Source organism: Neomonachus schauinslandi, chromosome 8, assembly GCF_002201575.2.
Source record: "Neomonachus schauinslandi chromosome 8, ASM220157v2, whole genome shotgun sequence".
NCBI lineage: Eukaryota > Metazoa > Chordata > Mammalia > Carnivora > Phocidae > Neomonachus > Neomonachus schauinslandi.
This window is the reverse complement of record NC_058410.1, coordinates 144,123,387-144,131,448: the sequence shown is the minus strand read 5'-3', so window position 1 is coordinate 144,131,448 and position 8,062 is coordinate 144,123,387. Positions and strand designations below refer to the sequence as shown.

The following is an 8,062-nucleotide window of genomic DNA, read 5'->3' as shown; positions in this document are numbered from 1 at the left end:
TTCTCACCAACGCTTGTTGTTGCTTATCTTTTTGATACTAGCCATTCTGACTGGGGTGAGGTGATATCTCACTGTGGTTTTGATTTGCATTTCCAGGATGACTGGTGATGTTGAGCATCTATCTCTTCATGTGTCTGTTGACCATCTGTATGTCTTCTTTGGAGAAATGTCTAGTCAGGTTATATAGGATTTTCTACACAGAAAATCATGTTATTTGTGAATAAAGAGAGCTTTATTTCTTCCATTTCAATCTGCACATTTTGTTTTATTGTAGTAGCTAAGATCTCTAAGTCTTTCCTTGACCAGGAAAAGTGAGAAAGAGGACATTTTTGCTTTGATTTAAATCTTAGAAGGAAGCATTCAGTCTTTCACCATTAAGTATGACATTGGTTGTAACTTTTTCTTTCCTTTTTTTTGGTAGATATCCTTTATTTGATTAAGGAACCAAAGCTCCCTTCTATTCCTAATTTGCTGTGAATTTTTATCATGAATGTATGTGGAATTTTACTAAATACTTTTTCTGCCTCTATTGATACGATCATATTGTTTTTTGTATTTAGTTAGCTTATTAATATGTTGAATTAAAAAAATATGGTGAGGGGCGCCTGGGTGGCTCAGTCGTTAAGCGTCTGCCTTCGGCTCAGGTCATGATCCCAGGGTCCTGGGATCTAGCCCCGTATCGGGCTCCCTGCTCCGCGGGAAGCCTGCTTCTCCCTCTCCCATTCCCCCTGCTTGTATTCCCTCTCTCGCTGTGTCTCTCTCTGTCAAATAAATAAATAAAATCTTTAAAAAAAAATATGGTGAATTGCCCTGATTGATTTTTGAATGTTAAAACAGACTGGGATAAATTTCATGTAGTAATAATGTATTATCCTTTTTATATATTTCTGAGTTTGATTTGCCAATATTTATTTAGGGATTTTTTTTGTGCCTATATTTAAGAGAGATGTTGGTCTATAGTTTTCTTTTAATGGCTTTGTCTCATTTTGGTATGCATATTTTAATATATATCCTAGAGGTAAATAAGTCCGTTTCTGTCTGGGACCATTGGAGAGTTAACCAAATATACGGGTTCAACACTAAGTGGAAATTTCCCACCGACAGACAGTGTTTCTATCACTCAGTGGCTCATGGCTGAACGGGTGTGGACACGCGACATGTAATGGATATGCCTTCCTCTCAGAGCGGATGTTCTCAAATTCTGTCTCCTTCTGTGTCAATCCGCTGTTACTGCATAAGAAATCACCCCAAATATCACCAACATAAAACAGAGTTATTTATTCCCAAGAGACTACTGGTTGGCTCTGGGTCACTTGATGTAGGTTGGACTCAACTGGATAAAACTGATCTCAGCTGGGCTTGCTGAAATATCCGAGGATCAGCTGATAAAGACTCAGACTGGGGTAGAGGGAGAGTGGATTCTGTTCCATGTGAGTCTCATCCTCCTCATGGAGCTAGGAGACTGGCTAAAGCATGTTCTTCTGCCTACGGGAGCACAAAGAAACAAGCCCAATAGCACAAACATTTGGTTATGTCAAAGCCACTAACTTTCTATTAGTTAAGGCAAGACGTATAAACAACCTCAAGACTCTTTCAAGAGTCTGCAAGTTCTAAACTAATTTCACAGTAATACTAGATATTGATGATGGGCTTGATAGTGATCTTAATGAATGTGGTTTTTGATCTTGTGAATTGAAATGTAAGGTAGTTTCAGGACAAGGGGCAAAGGAGGAGTTAACGTGGACTGCTGCTAAATTCAAGGTTAGTATCCATGAAATATAAATGCACTTTTTAGTACCACAATGTCATCTCAAGAAGGGATTTTTTTTTTTTTAACCATGTATGTACTGCTGTATCCCAGAGCCTTGAAAAGTGTCTGGAGTATAGTAAGCTCTCAATAAATACGGGTAGAAAAACAACAAATGTTGACCAGACTAAGAATGTTCCAGAGCATGGAAATGGAGAAGTCATAGTACTCATTAAGACTTTCAAGGTTGTGTATGTGAGATGCAGGTAGTTCATTTGTTCCACACACCCTCCCTGGGCCAAGTTCACAGGAGTTATTCTTAGGCATAATAACAATTGATACCTAATTCTGGTCTTCTTTTCTCACCTTGATTCTAGTAAGAGCTCTTAGGAGAATAGGTCGTCTTCAGGTTCCATGGTGTAGTGGTTAGCACATCTGCCTTACACGCAGAAGATCCTGGGTTCGATTCCCAGTGGAACCACAAGGTTACCTTTGGCTTCCATTCAAAAGAAATTTGGGAGCTTCCCTTTTCCCTCCAGATACTGAGATAACCTAGGGCCCAGTGGGTTGTGTCCTCAGTTTCCCCTTCTGGACACTCACTTGACTGGGCGCTAAGTGTGGGGCCACGCTGGCTTGCGCTATCAGAGGATTTCTCTGCTTTTCATGATGGCCAGGGAGAAAACAGTTACAAGCAAGGCCTGATCAACAACAAATACGGATACTTTAAAATAGTACACAGCCAGGGCCTGATTGAAAAGATTATTTTAATTCTGTAGTAGTTACAATGTTAAGGATTTATAATTGCAGAAACAGCATCTACTTTGACAATTTTAAGCAGTAGAGGTGGAGAAATGTAGTTAAAGGAAACCCCACTTGTTTGATCTCAGAAACTGGAAGACTCCAGTTTTCATGTAATTAGACATGTGCGGTTTCCCACAGAACCAGATTTTAAGGAGGGTAGATCAGACGTTCTTTTGTGGTTTTGTAAGGAAACATGAACATTCACATGCTTGTGGACAGAAGGTTGCTACAGTACCAATGTGAGAAAATTTGACACTATTAAATAAAATGGAAAGCACACCTTTTTTTTTTTTTAAAGCACTATGTAATTTTTAAATGTCTCATAATTTGGGTAGTGATTTAAAACCTGAGGATAGTAATAATCGCTCAGATCTGAATTTCCCAACATATTGAAACACACGCACACAACAATAAAGCCATACCTTCTCCCCGACTAGAAGAGAGAACACTACAAACTTCAGGTTACTTGTCAGGAGAACTATAAACATCCAATCCAAGCAGACATATCTTTCAGGAGCTCCCAAAGGCAAGTCTCTGCAGAGATTGGAAGAAGGTCCAGAAATCCATCTAGAAGTAAGAAGATGGCAACTGAGATCCTAAGAATCAGGTAAAATTCCCCTCCTCTCAAATAGAAATTCCACTCTGAGTGAGAAAACACGAAAAGGGCTCCTGGTAGATCAAAGCACCGCCTACAGGGAAGGAACGTGGACGTCAGCCAGAAATAAGGCAGTAGCCACACAGAGGAAGGGCCAATGGGTGAAAAGAAAACAGGAGGGAGAAGCTCCCTTTGGAGATTGGTTGGTAAAGGAAAAACAAAGAAGGGGATTCCAAATCCTGCAAGACCAAAGGAGACAAAACTCCGAAGACACAGAAACTTCTCCCCGTGGACCCCTACTCCCTCTCCCAAAGACATCTATTAAAGTTACTGTATTTTTATGTAGGGATAGAAGAGGTTGGTCTTGAACTAGGAATTGTGTAAATTATCCTAAATCTCTTCACACAATATCTGAATAAACTTATACAAAACAACTATAAGAAAACACAAAATCAAAATATTTTAGCTGTTGAAAATTCTTCCAAAAATGAGAAAGCAGAAGAAAAATTTAACACAGCTCCCATTTGAATGAGACATTTCCTTTTTGTTTTTGCATTTCAAAAGCAATTTTAATGAAAATATATGAAAACAAATGTACAAATTTATATCATGACATTACTGAGTATTAATAACTATAATTTTATACTGAAGAAAATAATCCGCTAAAATTAACACAGTTTATTTTCTGAAAATCAAAAACCACTTGTGCATAAATAAATAATATTATAAAAAACTATATTCTAAAAGTATAACCTAGTTTAAAAGTATAGTATTCACCTAGTTAACCTAGTTTCAAAGTGTAGTGTTTCTCAGGAACAAATACATTTTGATTATACTATTTTCATGTATATATCATTTCCCAATAATGTGAAGTGGCTATAACTATTAATCATATAATAAGTATTGAGTAAAGAGCCATTTTAACTTAAGTCATTATTTTCATATAAGAAATATTCATGACATACAATAATTTCCTTTTTTTAACATTTAAAGAAAATTTTACATTATCACTTTAAGACTTCATAGAATCTCATTTACTGAAGGAAAAGATAAGCTGCACCAATAAACTAAAGTGAACATAAATAACATTATATACTTGTTAAATATATGTTGCATTTAGTAATTAAGAAATTCTCACTTTGTGATCCTTTTATTTATTTCATCTTTTTCCTCTTTTTCTTTGATTTTTATTTTTTTAATTTAAATTCAATTAGTTAACATATAGTATATTATTAGTTTCAGAGGTAGAGGTCTGTGATTCATCAGTCTTATATAATACCCAGTGCTCATTACATTACATTCCCTCCTTAATGCCCATCACCCATCCCCCCACCCCCCTCCCCTCCAGCAACTCTCAGTTTGTTTCCTATGATTAAGAGTCTCTTATGGTTTCTCTCCCTCTGTGATTCCATCTTATTTTATTTTCCCCTCCCTACCCCTATGATCCTCTGTTTTGTTTCTTAAATTACACATACAAGTGAAATCATATGATAACTGGCTTTCTCTGATTGACTTATTTCACTTAGCATAATACCCTCTAGGCCCATCCATGTTGTTGCAAGAGACATTTTCAAACAAGCATTTTTGGATTTTCAAAAAAATCACTTTAACTTAGAAATTCAAAAAATTAAAACAAATGGACAAAAATGGGAAGAAATGAAATGAAAGTTGGTTGAACGTAGAAAAAAAAATGGAAGAAAAAAAGAAAAATCACATCAGAAATGAAGACTACATTACAAGGCACCCAAGGGAGAATAAATTTACAACACAAATGTTTGGTAATGAGAATGGAAGAAAGAGAACCTGCTGAGAAAATGAAAAGGAGATAAAGAAAGAAGTAAAATGGGTCAGATAAAAACGATTTAAATAAAAAGCAGGCAAAGAAATTCCAATATACGAGTAATTGGAGTTTCTGAGAGAAAGAAAAATGGTCAATAAAATATAAATAATAATTAAATCTATAATCCCAGAAGTTTCTATAAATAGAAGAAGCCTAGCATCAGACTTCTGAAGAGCAATATAAAAAAATTCGATTAGCATGAAAAAAATAGAAGAGTGAAGCAAGAATTCTATATCTAGCCAAGCTGAGATCTTCAAGAATCAAGACTATAGAAGAGGGTGCCTGGGTGGCTCAGTTGGTTAAGCGACTGCTTTCGGCTCAGGTCATGATCCTGGAGTCCCTGGATCGAGTCCCTGGATCGAGTCCCTGGATCGAGTCCCTGGATCGAGTCCCTGGATCGAGTCCCTGGATCGGGCTCCCTGCTCGGCAGGGAGCCTGCTTCTCCCTCTGACCCTCCCCCCTCTCATGTGCTCTCTCTCATTCTCTCTGTCTCAAATAAATAAATAAAATCTTTAAAAAAAAAAAAAAGACTATAGAAGAGAGTTTTAAATATGCCCATACTGGACTCTTCTTGCAGAGTATATGATAGGATGGGTTCATTTAGTTAAGAAATAAAGAAACTTCATTGGATGAACATTTAATATATTTAATTGTAGAACTACGACTAAAATAAATGCAAGGGCAGAGGTGGGAACATAATTTTAAATGTTTCTATTCTGGCACAAAAGAAATAATGCATGTAAAAATAGGAAAAGAAGGGAAAGGAAAGAGGAAACAAAACAAATGTACAGACCACCACATAGACAGTAAGCAAGAGTGAATGGCCAACAACAACAACAACAACAATAAAATTGGGGAAAAAACAAGTTAGATAGGGTAAATAAATGGGGGAAACAGGAGGATTAAGGTAACTGCTAGGACAAAAATTCAAACCATCCTAGATGTCACAAGAAACTTTTTAAATGAGAAAAGAAATATCAAAAAAGAAATACACATGATAATGACAAAATATGACAGAGTTAAGAACAAATGTATCAATCATATCATTAGATATTAATGGGCTTAAGTCATATGTTAAAATGTTTTCAAATTGGCTCGCAGAGCAAAATGTAACAATATATTGTTAAGATGTACATCTAAAGCAAAATTGTTCAGAGAGAAGAAAATAAAGAAATGGGCTACACTACATCAAAAACTAATGGAGTACTGTATGGTGACTAACACAACATCATAATAAAAAAATACGTTCATAAAAAAAAAAGGAGCAAACCATAAAAAAGCAGGGTTCATGATCTTGACATGTGATGATTTTGAATTCAAGCCCCCCCAAATTAAACATGACAAAAGAGATCAGTTTTGAAGGTTAAAGGCTATGAATCCAATAAAGTCAGAACACTTATACATAGTTACGTACTAAAGAATGCACTGACTACATTTATAAAATAAAAATTACGGAAGATATAAGAGGTTTAAAAGCAGGAATAATAGACTTTAAAAGGACACCTTCAGCACGAGCAAGGTGAAGTGAACCTAAAATAAGAAAGGATATAAAGAACCAGGGCAGCATAATCAAGATGGTAGACTTTTTGGAACCTCGAATAGAGAATATGCATTTTCCCCAGGGAACATTGACAAACATGGTGACGCAGCATGTCCCAAAGGGGCGTCAATGCAGAGGAGGGCCATTAAGCAGAACAGTTACAGCCCCCACTCCGGTCCTACCCCGAGCCGCTTTACAAGATCAGCCCGGCCCTTGAGGGGTCTTCTGCCACGTGGAAGCTCCGCTTTGAAACAGTGCGCCAAGACGGAGTAGACACTGGTCTCTGTCTGGCACAGGGCTCCTGAAGCCCTTGTCGCTTCCCGGGTGACGGGAGTGTCTTTTGTTCCAATGAGGCGACTCCGGGTGGGCTCCTGGCGGTAGGGGCGGGGTGGGGGGCGTCTTGGGAAAGACCAAGCCATGACTGGAAGCTGGGAATTTTCCGTCCTACCCTCCATTCGCTTGAGAAGGGAGAAGGGCTAGAAATGGAATTAATGATCGTGCCGACCTGATCATGAAGCATTTATAAGATCCCCACAGTGGGGGTTCAGAGCGCTTCCAGGCTGGTGAACAGGCGGAGGTGTGGGGGGGCGCCCCAGGACAGGGCGTGGAGACCCCGTGCCTCTCCCACACACCCCCAACCCGTCCGCCCTTTACATCTGGGTGTTGATTCGCATCCTTTATCACATCCTTTAGTAAACTGGTCCGCTTGAATTCTGTGAGCTGCTCTAGCAAATTAAGGGAACCACAGGAGGGGGCCGTGGGAACGTGGGGTTTTAGCCAAATCGGACAGAAGCTGTGGATGACCTGGAGACCTCAGTGCGCTGGAAGTGTTGTGGGACTGAGCGCTTAACCCGTGGGATCTGAACTATCTCCAGGTAGATAGTGTCAGAACTGAGTGAGATCGCGAGCCCCCCACTCGGTGTGCCAGAGAACTCCTTGTTGTGGGGGAAGACCTCCACACATTCGGCGACCAGAAGCATCAGAAGGGGGGTGTTTTGTATGAGGAGTAAAAGAGACCCGCAGGGGAAAGACTCACAGTAAGGAAGAATGGGACTTTCTTTACACAGAAATGAACAGGGAAGTTGGGCGTGACTGCTGGAAGTTGGGCTTAGCTTCCCAGCATTGCCAGAATCCCTGATTCTCTTCAAGGTGCTTCTATCTTTTCCCGTTAATAAAACAGATCGGAGATAGTGGGAGCTAGGTTTATCTGCTGGCAAATACAGAATAAAATAAACCCTGGGTTGTTGGATTATAGTTGGAGACATCCCTGTGAAATCATGGTTCTATCTATAGCTAGCTAGCTATCAATATTGAAACAGACATAGATATGCACATGTAGGTGTGTGCAGATTTCTTGTCTCCATGGGTGAGAGGGCCTGGGGGCAATGAGCTTATTGAGAACCTAGAACTTGATTTCTAAAAACCGTTCCCTGGTAAGAGCATCCAGAGTTCCTTTGAAAAATAGCTGATCTCAAGATTGGGGCCCCCAAAATTACAATATAAATGTGGGGCTTTTTCTTGTCCCCCAAATTAAGAACT

General features: G+C 38.9%; 1 non-coding gene across 1 annotated transcript; it reads left to right on the top strand.

The window, feature by feature from the left end:
- Window positions 1-2,155: 2,155 nt before the first annotated feature.
- TRNAV-UAC lies at window positions 2,156-2,228 on the top strand. The gene has a single exon. It is a non-coding gene; the product is annotated as a tRNA-Val (tRNA).
- Window positions 2,229-8,062: the final 5,834 nt, after the last annotated feature.